Source organism: Myxocyprinus asiaticus, chromosome 19, assembly GCF_019703515.2.
Source record: "Myxocyprinus asiaticus isolate MX2 ecotype Aquarium Trade chromosome 19, UBuf_Myxa_2, whole genome shotgun sequence".
NCBI lineage: Eukaryota > Metazoa > Chordata > Actinopteri > Cypriniformes > Catostomidae > Myxocyprinus > Myxocyprinus asiaticus.
Genome location: NC_059362.1, coordinates 1,860,972 through 1,876,303, shown reverse-complemented (window position 1 = coordinate 1,876,303; position 15,332 = coordinate 1,860,972). Strand labels below are relative to the sequence as shown.

The following is a 15,332-nucleotide window of genomic DNA, read 5'->3' as shown; positions in this document are numbered from 1 at the left end:
GCCTCTTCTTCCTGAGATGGCTGAGGAAGTTTGGAATGAACCGCCACATCCTCACATGGTTCTACACCTGCACTGTAGAGAGCATCCTGACTGGCTGTATCTCCGCCTGGTACGGCAATAGCATTGCCCACAACCGCAAAGCACTGCAAAGGGTGGTGCGAACTGCCAGACACATCATCGGAGGTGAGCTTCCCTCTCTCCAGGAAATATATACAAGGCGGTGTGTGAAAAAAGCTTGGAGGATCATCAGAGACTCCAGCCACCCGAGCCATGGGCTGTTCTCACTGCTACCATCAGGTAGGCGGTATCGCAGCATCAGGACCCACACCAGCCGACTCCATGATAGCTTCTTCCCCCAAGCAATCAGACTTCTGAACTCTTGATCTCCCACGATCAAAATACATCAGCACTGCACTTTATTACCCTTACTCTTATATCTCACACCGGACTATTATAAATGATATTATTATTATTATATTATGTTCTCTCTTAACAACTGACTATCAACCGACAGCCTGAATGTCAATACAGTACAATACTGTACATTCTATATATATATATATATATATATATATATATACACTATATTGCCAAAAGTATTCGCTCACCCATCCAAATAATTGAATTCAGGTGTTCCAATCACTTCCATGGCCACAGGTGTATAAAATGAAGCACCTAGGCATGCAGACTGCTTCTACAAACATTTGTGAAAGAATGGGCCGCTCTCAGGAGCTCAGTGAATTCCAGCGTGGTACTGTGATAGGATGCCACCTGTGCAACAAGTCCAGTCATGAAATTTCCTCGCTACTAAATATTCCACAGTCAACTGTCAGTGGTATTATAACAAAGTGGAAGCGATTGGGAATGACAGCAACTCAGCCACGAAGTGGTAGGCCACGTAAAATGACAGAGCGGGGTCAGCGGATGCTGAGGCGCATAGTGCGCAGAGGTCGCCAACTTTCTGCAGAGTCAATCGCTACAGACCTCCAAAGTTCATGTGGCCTTCAGATTAGCTCAAGAACAGTGCGTAGAGAGCTTCATGGAATGGGTTTCCATGGCCGAGCAGCTGCATCCAAGCCATACATCACCAAGTGCAATGCAAAGCGTCGGATGCAGTGGTGTAAAGCACGCCGCCACTGGACTCTAGAGCAGTGGAGACACGTTCTCTGGAGTGACGAATCACGCTTCTCCATCTGGCAATCTGATGGACGAGTCTGGGTTTGGCGGTTGCCAGGAGAATGTACTTGTCTGACTGCATTGTGCCAACTGTGAAGTTTGGTGGAGGGGGGGATTATGGTGTGGGGTTGTTTTTCAGGAGCTGGGCTTGGCCCCTTAGTTCCAGTGAAAGGAACTCTGAATGCTTCAGCATACCAAGAGATTTTGGACAATTCCATGCTCCCAACTTTGTGGGAACAGTTTGGGGATGGCCCCTTCCTGTTCCAACATGACTGCACACCAGTGCACAAAGCAAGGTCCATAAAGACATGGATGAGCGAGTTTGGTGTGGAAGAACTTGACTGGCCTGCACAGAGTCCTGACCTCAACCCGATAGAGCACCTTTGAGATGAATTAGAGCGAAGACTGCGAGCCAGGCCTTCTCGTCCAACATCAGTGTCTGACCTCACAAATGCGCTTCTGGAAGAATGGTCAAAAATTCCCATAAACACACTCCTAAACCTTGTGGAAAGCCTTCCCAGAAGAGTTGAAGCTGTTATAGCTGCAAAGGGTGGGCCGACGTCATATTAAACCCTATGGATTAAGAATGGGATGTCACTTAAGTTCATATGCGTCTAAAGGCAGATGAGCGAATACTTTTGGCAATATAGTGTATATATATATTTTAATTTTTAATTTTTATTGAATAATGTGTATCTATATAATAAAAAATAAAAAAAACAGCGTATTGTATACTGTACAGTGTATGTTATTATTTGTATATTGTTGAGTGTAATTATGTGTATAACAGATGTTTAAATTGTGTTGTGTTAATTTGATGTTATTGTAAATTGGTATATGTCTCATCACTGTCACGACTGCTATATTGATTGGAACTGCACCCAAGAATTTCACACACCATTGCACTTGTGTATATGGCTGTGTGACAATAAAGTGATTTGATTTGATTTGATTTTGATATTTTATTGGATCGCCTTTAGCTTTGATTACAGTGTGCATTCATCATTGCATTGTTTTGACAACCTTATGCAACATCACAACATTTATTTCTGTCCAGAGTTGCATTAATTTTTGGCCGAGATCTTGTATTGATGACGGGAGAGTTGAACCACTCCGTAAAGTCTTCTCCAGCCCATCCCAAAGACTTTCAGTGAGGTTAAGGTCAGGACTCTGTGGTGGCCAATTCATGTGTGGAAATGATTCCTCATGTTCCCTGAACCACTTTTTCACATTTGAGCCCGATGAATCTTGGTACTGTCATCCTAGAATATGCCCATACCGTCAGGGGAAAAAAAATCCATTGATGGGATAACCTGGTTATTCAGTACATTCAGGTAGTCAGCTGACTTGATTTTATTGCCGCATAACGTTGCTGAGCCTAGACCTGACCAAATGAAGCAACCCCAGATCATAACACTGACTCCAGAGACTTGTACAGTGGACACTATGCATGACGGGTGCATCACTTCATGTGCTTCACTTCTTACCCTGATGTGCCCATCGCTTTGGAATAGGGTAAATCTGGACTCAAACCACATGACCTTTTTCCATTGCTCCACAGTCCAATCTTTATGCTCCCTAGCAAATTAAAGTCGTTTTTTCTGATTAGCCTCACTAACAAGTGGCTTTCTTGTGGCCACACAGCTGTTTAGTCCTAATCCTGTAAATTCTCGTCCCATTGTTCATGTGGAAATGCTCTTACTTTCACTATTAAAAATAGCTGTGAGTTCTACTGTCTATTTTTTATGATGTGACTTAAAGTGTTTTAGTGATCTCTGATCGCGATTATTCAAGATTTTGTTCCGACCACATTTCTTCAGTGAAGCTGACGGTTCACCACTATCCTTCCAGGTTTTAATAATGCATTGGACAGTTCTTAACCCAATTCCAGTGATTTCAACAATCTCCTTAGTTGTTTTCTTTGCTTGATGCAGGCCAATAATTTTCCCCTTCTGAAACACAGTAACATCTTTTCTACGACCACGGGATACGTCTTCTGACATGGTTGTTTAAGAAATGAGTAGCTACACACTGTATCAGTTAGGGTTCAAATAATTGTTGCCAGCTGAAACATATTAGTCACTGCAATAATGATCCAATCATAGGCTCTTAAGTATCTGCTTATTTAAATACAAACAATGACCTTTTTTTATTGGCCAGGCAGTGTACAGCTCTTCATGATACCATATGCTGCTGGAACAGGGAGAATGTGTATTTTCTATGGACTAATTTGATATATGTATCAATCAGTTTACAAATTGAATCAAATATATGCCATCCTCAATTAGTTAAAGCTGAAGTGTGTAATTTTTTCCGTTTTAAAGTACATTCCAGCTTAATATGCAGAGTCAACTATAAATAAGCCATTCGTAGGTTTATTCTCCAGAAAAAATGTAAACAGTGTGGCTTTGTGGTGCTATGACCATGACCAGCCTGACACATTAACTCAACCAATGGTGTAAGTTTGTGGCGGGACTATCTATTTGTTCGACCAATGAAAGACGGAGGGGGTATTTGGTAAACCTTTTTTAAAACAATCATTATTTCCCAAAAACTGTTTGGTGACGCAGAAATTACACATTTCACCTTTAAAAATCTAGAAAACATGATCGCAAGAAAGCCAATCAACTACTCAAATCTGTTTCAGAATTAAGCATGCTCTCATTTAACCAATATGAAACAAGAGTGATTAATTAGTGGGCAGAGATGTGATCTCGTTATGGTTCATCAGAGGCCATCTGTTGATTATGATGTTTTATGAAGCTGTGATTGTGGGGAAATCACTCCAGACTGAAGATTGCAGTGAGTAATGGAATTGGTTGCTAAATGTGTTGTTTATCTTGCAGATCTTATGCACAGCAGACAGCGTGCTGCACGGACAAGTATGTTACTCTCTGAGTGTTCCCCCTTCACTGTTACTTTATAGTGTTTCTTCAACCCCCCTACTGCACTAATAATGAAAGACTAGTTACAGGGTTTCTCCCCCACTTCTGTGTGTTTGTTCACAACAATAAATACTGTGATATTAGCCATAATTTTAGGGATGCATGCTATGTAGTTACCATATCGGTATCAGATGATATTGGCGTTTTTGAAATTATTTGTATAAGTCTGATTTGTAAGTTATTGGAAGTAGATAATAATAGGGCTTATTTTTTCCAATTTAAACGTAAACTTCTCTTAGATAGATTTGTAATATTAGTCATCATATCGGTCATCGGCCACAAAATAATATCGGCCAAGGTTAGCAATTTTAAATGATCAGCATCTGTCTGATGGTGTTGGAAGCAGATCATATCAGCACTTATCTTCCAGTTTAACAGAAATGTTTTATATTGGCCATCATATCAATTATAACCTTAACATAAACATAATTATTAGTTATCATTATCAGTCAAAATTAGCTAATTTATTTGTATTATTAATATTAATTTACTTTCAACATCGTTTTGATGAGATTAATATTGGAAGTTGATAGTACCAGGAATTGTGTTTTCCAATTTAAACAGTGAACTCTTTTTCTTGTACCATGGTTACAATAATACTGAACAGTTATCAATCTTTTGTACACATTTTTATGACTGATTTCATTTGCACAATATACAGTTATTGATTGGAACCTTTTTTTGAATGATGTTTAAAAAATAATATTGACCATTAATTATCGGCCATGACATATAAATAATTATTGTTATTGTATCAGCCTACATTAGGATTTTTTAAAATGATCTACATCTGAGTGCCATCTGTGCAAGTTCAACCGTTACCCATCTTTCCTTCTGCACATTATAATGTTTTGTATAAATGTTATAAATTATAATTTGATAATCTGAGCCATCATATCGGTTATCGATCTTAACATGATTATTATCTGTATCTATTAAAATTATTATGAGTCTAGATTGGAATTCCAGTGTAAACGTTGAAAAAAAAAATCATTACTAATTTACAAAATCAGCCATCATATCAGGTATTGGTTATAACATAATTACAAGCATTATCTGTCGAAATTACCAAAGGTCTAGATTGGAATTGTAGTGTAAACATTAAAAAAAATCCAAACTGTATTAACTTACAACAACAGCCATCATATCGTTTATCAACCAAATAATTATCATTATCGGTGCTTCCCTACATTATTCCTGATGATATTCTCGATTAAATAATATAACAATGAACAAAAATCCTAAAGGCTGAGAAAGAGAGTTTTAGTTGGTAAATTATCACGGTGTATCACCCCATTACCCTGCTCCCAGTGCCCTCACTGATTGAGCTGTAGGGTTACTTCACTGAGGTAGACTTGTGTTTGATGTGCTGAAAAGATTTGTGTCTTTGGCGGTCAGTATACAGCTTTTTTTGACAGCTCTGTATGTATCTGTGTGTAGGTGTTAAGAAAGCCCCACCGCCAGACGATGAAGAGTTAGTGAGTTTGAGTAAACGGCTGGTTGAAGATGCCGTGTTCCGGGCCGTTCAGCAGTATATGGAGGAAACACAACAGAACGGCATGGCACCAAAAGACAAGGGCCCTGACGGCAAACTGAACACCACTAAATGACCCCTGACCTGTACCCTGACCCGCCTAGGCAGAGACCTGAAACACGTCTCCACCTGCCAAGGGGCGTCAAAAGATAACAGAGAAGTTTTTGAGTCGAAAGAACTACTGTAAAGTGAAGTAGAGTGCGGTGTGGAAGATCATGGCAGATTTCTCCTCTTTGTTCTCTGGATGCATACAAGACTCAAAAATCAAAGTCATTCTATGTCACCAGGCAATTCTTTCCTCTCAGTAGAGCTGTTCAGTTATGATGTCAATTTGTAGGCCTACCCATAAGACTAATTCGCCATGGGATCCCTCAGTAATTTCCAATGGGTTAGAATAGTGGTTAAAATGATTTTAAGAGACATAGGGTTAGGGTTAACCCTAAAAGGGTCATTTTGAAACAGTCTGAGGTAGGGCTATGTGTATTTATATATATATATAAAAAAATTTTGTTGTTGTTGTTTTTGTTTTGTTTTTTCAAACAAAACATGAAAGGAATGTTAAAGACATTCTAAAAGCCCATTTGAAATTATTGAGGGAACCCATGGCTTGAAAATGTGAATTCTCTTCCAGGTTTAAGAGCTACAACCCGATCAGCTCTTCTGTCTGTTTTTCTGTTCATTTATGAAGGATCATTAAGAAAAAGACAGAAAGATGGCAAGAAATGAAATAACTGGAGTACATTTCACACACACACACGTCTCTGCTAAATAACACTAGTGTCTAAGGTATTGTTGCAGTCTGTCATTTTCTAATTGGCATCTTCACATCTGAGGCTTTGACGACAATCACAGATGATCTACAGTACCACTACAGCTCTCAGTTACTCAGTTTTACTGTGGAAACGAACTGCAGGCCTGACACCCAATCCAAAGCCAGAACCATCAAACTCAACATGTGGACTATGCACAGGAGATGAAATATGATAAATATGATGAGAGGGATATTTTGTTTGTGTATGCATCACCCTGCTCTTGTGTTTCAGTGTCAGCTGATGTTGTTTGTTGTTGTAGGCAGTGTGTGTGCTCAGAGAAGACTAAATTCAGAGAGAGATCGCACACGGATGAGAGTACAGGGCTACAGGCGATAAAGACTCTGCTAGCACAAGTGCACATTCAAGCTAAGATCATACAGGAGTTGAATGTGACCAAAACTGTATTCTAAAGTGCATGGAAACACACACATGCAGACCAAAAATCTCTACCATCCTAAACTGATATACTGTACACCAGGGTTCTTCAATAGGCAGCCTGTGGGCCACATCCAGCCCGCGCTACAGGCCTGTTCACACCAAATCCGTGACGATTTTGCGAGACGAACGTCTGACAAAAGGTCTCACAAGAGTCCGTAAAAAACACCGTAGCTGTTGCTGTTCTACAAACTTTTATACCAGTCTCCTGCCCACACCTTCAGCTGTTAGAGATTAATATTGAATGCTATTAAAGCATTTATTTACTTTATTTGGCATAGCTGTTTAATTATGTTCTTTCCATGGTGTTGATGCACTCTGAGGAGTATATAAATATATTCATAAATATATGTCCTATTTATATTTGCACAAGTATTTCGCTACGAGTATATTCCAAATGGACTCCCGAACCCAACTACTCTTTAGATAATGTCTGAATTAATACCTGACCCTGGGTAATATAACACAAGGTTCTGTGATACAAATACACGTGCAAATTGTGCACATTATATGCTGAATAATGTACATTTTATATATATATATATATATATATATATATATATATATATATATATATATATATATATATATATATGTTTTGAAACAGGTTTTCCAGACACTCCCCCTAATTTCCATTGGTTGGGCAAACAGATAGTCTCAACCTTGTAAAATAGACGGTGCTGTCTCCTGCCCTACCCAGCTGTCAATGCTATAGATTAATATATTGAACGCTGTTAAAGCATGTATTTGCTTAATTTGGCATAACTGTTTCATTATGTTCTTTCCATGGTGTTGATGCATTTTGAGGAGTATCTAATCCCAAAGCCAACTTCTCTTTTTATAATGTCTGGATTAATGTCTGAATAATATAACTCAAGGTACAGTGATATAAATACACGTGGAATAATGTAATAACAGTGATATACTGAATGATGTACATTTGAGACAAAACACCATAAGAAGATTTTCAAAAACAGAACGGGTTTATGTTTGCAGTACAAAGGATTCAAGTCATCTGTGAGTCATTGTTTTCTATAATGAACATTATCAAGAAACAGGATAGTGCACATCTTGATCAGTGTCTCAACAGAGTATAGCCCCAACATCAGAGGTACTGCTTCAGCCCGTCGCTGTCACTTCTCTCATTGAATGGTGAGAAGATATCAATAATACAAGTACAGTTTGACCCCCAAATCTAAGTAAGAACCATAACAATATTAATGCTAATACTGTCAGTCTAATAATTGCAGGGAGGAGATTCCGTTTGGAGATGAGCTGGAACAGTTGACTCGCATGGAGGAAATGGAGATCCAGATTATTCATTAAAATATTTGTTGGTTGTGTAGTTTTGAGTATCTGTATACAAACAAAATCTTCATAATTGTTTGAATAAATAAAACCAGCTACTAATACAGAGAAAAAGAACTAATAAAATGTTTTGAATATTTATGTTGTGGCTCTTTTAACAACAAAAACAATAAAAACAACAATAGTAATATTACTATCAATAATAATAATAACATCGGCACAAACACTTCTGTCATATCATCGAGGGGCGGTGGCCCTTGGCTTTGTATTGTAGACAGAATCTGGCCTTTGGTGAAAACTAACTGGGGAACCCTGCTGTACACACACTTGATAAATCAACAAGCTTGATTCACTGCACACACAGGCACACACACACACATATACTTTACTGACAGATAAACACCATGTACAAACCAGCAACGTTCCAAAAACATTACATGGTCAGTAAGGTTTAGAAAAGCCACACTGTCCTCATCAGTGTTTTGTCTTATTCTCAACTAAAAATATCTTAACACCCTTAAAAAATAGATACATTTACTTGAGATTTAGAAGTATGATAATTCATTAGATTTTTCTTCATCCACTGGCAAATTGTTTTCTTGTTTTCTGCCCAAATCCAACAAAATTGACTGTGATTTATGCTTAACAAAAGAAAAGAGAATTCAAGATATATTCTCTGAAAACAAGTCTTACAATCTTACACAGTTTTGTTTCTCAAGTTTTATGGATTTTTATTTTATTTTGAAATACAAGACAAATATAACATTTTAAAAATACACCAAAACCAGGAAGGAAGAAGGTTTGGAATAAGGTTATTCCAATGTTTGTTTGTTTTTATAAATATGATTGAATAAATATTTGCTAATTGTATTTGAATTGTTTTGATGTCTATAAAGCTTGAGATAAGCACTTTCACAGTGGCCTTACACAGAGAAATCAGATCTTATTCTATTGCTAAATAACATGTTGTGTCTCAGTTTGTTTAGTTCAAATATGCATATTTTCACCAGAACCTTAAAATGTGTCTTTTTAATGCTCCTTGTCCATGTGTGAGATTTGTGTTCTTTTTTCCCATATTGATGAACTCATTTGGCCAAACTGAATGCATTCTGGCCATGTTGAAGCAGGGTTGATCTATTTAAACATGTACAATGTCATCATTTACCATGTTGTTTCCATCTGTTCAAAAGTCACTTTTTTACTCTACAAAATAAAGGACAAGATGAGTAATACATGATAAAATGTTTCAACATATGATGCATTTTCTCCAGTGGATGATACACCTTTGGGAATGTATTCATTATTGTGATGGTTGTATTTAAAAATGAGTATTTAGTCTCTTTCTTAACATACCTCTCGCCCCCTCAGGATCACTTTAGCAGGGATATTCCAAGAGCTGCCTGGAGCTACTTTTTGAAACGCCTCTTCAGTATTAGAAATGTATTTTTGCCACTCATCCTCTGAAATAAGCGAATCAGCTAACTACCATCTGCTGTGCATAATCAAAGCATCTTAATACATTTGAGATTCAAGAGTTGAGTTCTGTATGTTTATTTTGTTATTTTTGCAAAATTATATTGCATGGTTTTATTACAATTATCCAGCAGTATGGAGGTGAAATGTTCACTGTGTGATCTTAAAATTGAGTTACAGTGTGTTCTCTCAAACAGATGAGGTTTTCAAAACCGACCTCCCTTCCTTAAACCTAAACCTATCCAATAGTGTGAAGAAATGATACATCATGATGGTGCAGCGGATGGCCGCCTCAGTGTGGAGCGCTCCTATTGTTTTGTTGTTTTTGTTTGTTTGTCCTGGGTTTAGTAATCTTTTTCCAGTCAGTTTTACCAGAGACGAACTGCTGAACATTCGACAGCTTATACCAGACAGTCTTTTCCCGGTTTTTGAATATTCGGACGTTTTGTTGGACATTTTCGTCGGAGGCGCGGCTGTGTTGTTTAAACGTGCTATGAGATGCAGGCGAGGGAGACGAGCAGGTGCGCTGGTCAAGCTCCGTCGGTGTGGCTTTCGAACAGCGCTGCCAAGCATTCATCTTGCGAATCTCCGCTCTCTCCCTGACAAAACGGACAAACTACATCTCCTCACCCACACAAACAAGGACTTTTCAACCTCTGCTGCCTTGTGCTTCACAGAAACCTGGCTGAGTGAAGCCATTCCGGACAGCGCGTTATATCTGCCGGGCTTTCAGCTGTTCAGAGCGGATCACATTGCGGAGTTAATGGGGAAAACGAGAGGCGGTCGAACATGCTTTTACATCAATGAAAGTTGGTGTACAGATGTAACAACGTTAAAGAAGATGTGCTGTCCTAATTTGGAAGCACTCTCTATTAACTGTAAGCCTTTCTACTTGCCGCGGGAGTTTTTGTCATTTAGCAAACCTCACACGTGAACTGCCCAAATACAAACAGCACATTACATGCCCAACAAGAGACATATACAGAGAAATATACTGGATCACTGCTACACAACAATAAAGGATGCATATCGCTCTGTTCCTAGAGCAGCTTTGGGACTATCTGATCACTGTCTGGTTCATCTTCTTCCAACCTACAGACAGAAATTAAAATCTGCTAAGCCTGTATTATGGACTGTAAAGAGAGGGACCAATGAAGCAGAGCTGGAACTACAAGCTTGCTTTGACTGCACTGATTGGAGTGTTTTTTAGGCTGCAGACACCAATCTGGATGAGCTAACAGATACTGTAACATCATATATCAGTTTCTGTTAGGATATGTGCATTCCTACTAGGACCTTTTTAACATTTAACAATAACAAACCATGGTTTACAGCATAACTCAGGCAGCTTCGTCAGGCCAAAGAGGATGCTTACAGAGTTGGGGATAAAGTCTTGTACAATCAGGCCAGGAATACACTGAATAAGGGAATCAGAGTGGATAAAAGAAGATACTCTGAAAAGCTGAAAAACAAGTTTTCAACTAATGATCCTGCATCAGTGTTGAGTGGCATGAAACAACTTACGTATTACAGGACTCCTACCCCCAACCCTGTGGTGGACCAACAACTAGCTGACAACCTGAATGTGTTCTACTATAGATTTGAAAGGCCCAATCTTACACCCCACACCCACTCTGACCTTCACTTCACACAAACACCAACACCTCCTGCAACCCCCCTCCTCCCCCCTCCTGCTACTCAACCTGCACTTAAGATCTGTGAAGATGATGTGTGCCGTAGCTTTCGAAAACAAAGGATAAGGAAAGCACAGGGCCCAGATGGCGTTTCACCTGCATGTCTTAGATCCTGTGCTAACCAGCTGGCCCCCATCTTCACACAGATCTTCAATTGATCACTGGAGCAGTGTGAAGTCCCATGCTGCTTCAAACATTCCACTATCATCCCCATCCCAAAGAAACCAAAAATCACAGGACTTAATGACTACAGACCTGTCACCCTGACGTCTGTGGTCATGAAGTCATTTGAGAGACTGGTGTTGGCCCACCTGAAGGACATCACTGGACTCTTTCTAGATCCCCTTCAATTTGCTTATCGAGCAAACAGGTCTGTGGATGATGCAGTCGACATGGGATTGCATCATATCCTGCAATATCTGGACAGACCAGGGACATATGCAAGGATCCTTTTTGTGGACTTCAGTTCGGCTTTCAACACCATCATCCCAGCTATTCTCCGGACTAAATTACACCAACTCTCTGTTCCCACGTTTATCTGTCAGTGGAATACCAGCTTTCTGACAGAGAGGCAGCAGCTTGTGAGACAGGGGAAATTCACTTCCAGCACCTGTACAATCAGCACTGGTGCCCCCCAGGGATGTGTGCTCTCCCCACTTCTCTTCTCCCTCTACACCAACGATTGCATCGCCAAGGACCCCTCTGTCAAGCTCCTGAAGTTTGTAGACGACACCACTGTCATCGGCCTCATCCGAGATGACAATGAGTCTGCATACAGAAGGGAGGTTAAACAGCTGGATGTCTGGTGCAGTCAAAACAACTTTGAGCTGTACATGCTCAAAACGGTGAAGATGATTGTGGACTTTAGGAGAAACCCACCAACACTGCCCCCCCTCACCATTCAAAACAGCACTGTGGCAGCAGTGGAGTCATTCAGGTTCCTGGGCACTACCGTCTCACATGACCTGAAGTGGGAGACCCACATTGACTCCATTGTGAAAAAGGCCCAGCAGAGGTTGTACTTCCTTCGCTAGTTGAGGAAGTTCAACCTGCCACAGGCGTTGCTGATACAGTTCTACTCAGCAGTCATTGAGTCTGTCCTCTGCACTTCTATAACTGTCTGGTTTGGTTCAGCTACGAAATCAGATCAGAAGACTACAAAGGACAGTTCGGACTGCTGAGAGGATTATTGGTTGCCCCCTGCCCTCCCTTCAAGAACTATACACTTCCAGATTGAGGAAAAAGGCTGGTAAAATCACTCTGGACCCCACTCACCCTGCCCACTACCTTTTTGAACTGTTGCCTTCAGAGCTCTGAGCACCAGAACCGTCAGGCACAGGAACAGTTTTTTCCCCCAGGCTATTCATCTCATGAACTGTTATACACATGTATATGTGTATATATGTGTATATATATATGTGTGTGTGTGTGTGTGTGTATGTGTATGTGTGTGTGTGTATATATATACACTATATTGCCAAAAGTATTCGCTCATCTGCCTTTAGACGCATATGAACTTAAGTGACATCCCATTCTTAATCCATAGGGTTTAATATGACGTCGGCCCACCCTTTGCAGCTATAACAGCTTCAACTCTTCTGGGAAGGCTTTCCACAAGGTTTAGTAGTGTGTTTACGGGAATTTTTGACCATTCTTCCAGAAGCGCATTTGTGAGGTCAGACACTGATGTTGGTTGAGAAGGCCTGGCTCGCAGTCTTCGCTCTAATTCATCCCAAAGGTGCTCTATCGGGTTGAGGTCAGGACTCTGTGCAGGCCAGTCAAGTTCTTCCACACCAAACTCGCTCATCCATGTCTTTATGGACCTTGCTTTGTGCACTGGTGCGCAGTCATGTTGGAACAGGAAGGGGCCATCCCCAAACTGTTCCCACAAAGTTGGGAGCATGGAATTGTCCAAAATCTCTTGGTATGCTGAAGCATTCAGAGTTCCTTTCACTGGAACTAAGGGGCCAAGCCCAGCTCCTGAAAAACAACCCCACACCATAATCCCACCTCCACCAAACTTCACAGTTGGCACAATGCAGTCAGACAAGTACCATTCTCCTGGCAACCGCCAAACACAGACTCGTCCATCAGATTGCCAGATGGAGAAGCGTGATTCATCACTCCAGAGAACGCGTTTCCACTGCTCTAGAGTCCAGTGGCGGCGTGCTTTACACCACTGCATCCGACGCTTTGCATTGCACTTGGTGATGTATGGCTTGGATGCAGCTGCTCGGCCATGGAAACCCATTCCATGAAGCTCTCTACGCACTGTTCTTGAGCTAATCTGAAGGCCACATGAACTTTGGAGGTCTGTAGCGATTGACTCTGCAGAAAGTTGGCGACCACTGCACACTATGCGCCTCAGCATCCGCTGACCCCATTTTACGTGGCCTACCACTTCGTGGCTGAGTTGCTGTCATTCCCAATCGCTTCCACTTTGTTATAATACCACTGACAGTTGACTGTGGAATATTTAGTAGTGAGGAAATTTCACAACTGGACTTGTTGCACAGGTGGCATCCTATCACAGTACCACGCTGGAATTCACTGAGCTCCTGAGAGCGGCCCATTCTTTCACAAATGTTTGTAGAAGCAGTCTGCATGCCTAGGTGCTTCATTTTATACACCTGTGGCCATGGAAGTGATTGGAACACCTGAATTCAATTATTTGAATGGGTGAGCGAATACTTTTGGCAATATAGTGTATATATATATATATATATATATATATATATATATATATATATATATATATATATGTATGTATGTATGTGTGTGTATGTATGTGTGTGTGTATGTGTATATATATATATATATATATATATATATATATATATATATATATATATATATATATTGTCTTTTGTGTATTCTATATATACTTGTTTCTTTTCAATATTCAAATATTCAATATTTCTTTATTCAATTTTAATTATTTTTTAAAAGTCTTGTTGCTGTTTTTGTATTGTTTTTGTATTGTTGTGTACTGGAAGCTCCTGTCACCAAGACAAATTCCTTGTATGTGTAAGCATACTTGGCAATAAAGCTCATTCTGATTCTGATTCTGGTTCTGGTTCTGAAAAAGCAAATTTGAGATGAAAAACACAACCACGTCATTTTGTGGTGCTTCTATAGCCCCTTTCACACAGAGATCCCAGGATGAATCCCGGAAAAGTCATTCTGGCAACTGTTATCGGACTGCGAGATTTTGTTCATTCACACTACCCCAGCTTTCTCATAATCTGTGCTTGCATTCACACACATCCCGAGACAATCCCATAAAGATCAAAGTGACATCACGGTGTGACTTCTACTGTACAGCGTCTTGAGTTTACTGATAACTGCATCTTTTCTCTTGAGAATCCTCTTGTAAACAAATAAATTGCGTACAGTACCACTAAACTGACGGTTAATTTAATCGTCTGCGCGAATGGCGAGTTGCTCCCTGGTCCCTGTATGAGATTTGCATGACAGCCAATTCTATTGATTTTATTCCGGCAGTTAGGTCTACTTTTATAAATAGCTCATAAAATCATTTTTGTTTTGTTCGATGTTTATTGTTTTTGTGTTATTGGCTGATGTCTACAAGCTTCAGACGTTAGCATGTTTTACAAGAAAAAATTATTAGGCTATTCATTTGCTGTTAATTTGGTGTTTTTCTTTTCTTTTATTTCTTTTCTTTTCTTTTTTTGCACTAGCAGTGCCATTTTTCTGTATGCCTTAAGCACTTTTTAAACTAAAAAACAAAACAAAAAAACATTAGTAATATACACATTGTACGTCAACTGTTGCATTGCGATTAAGCATTGAGAAGCATCGAGGCAAATGTCATCTTTTCGATCATGATTTCTACAAGCTGAAAAATTGAAAATAAAGTTATATTTGGGAGAAAAACAGAAATGTATCATTTGGAACCTAATGTATTGGGAAATAGCAATAAATTAACTTTCTG

The 15,332-nt window shown here is 39.7% G+C and overlaps 1 pseudogene; it reads left to right on the top strand.

Moving 5' to 3' along the window:
• LOC127410458 (A-kinase anchor protein 7-like) overlaps positions 1-7,474 on the top strand; it is a 92,458-nt pseudogene extending 84,984 nt beyond the window's left edge.
• Positions 7,475-15,332: the final 7,858 nt, after the last annotated feature.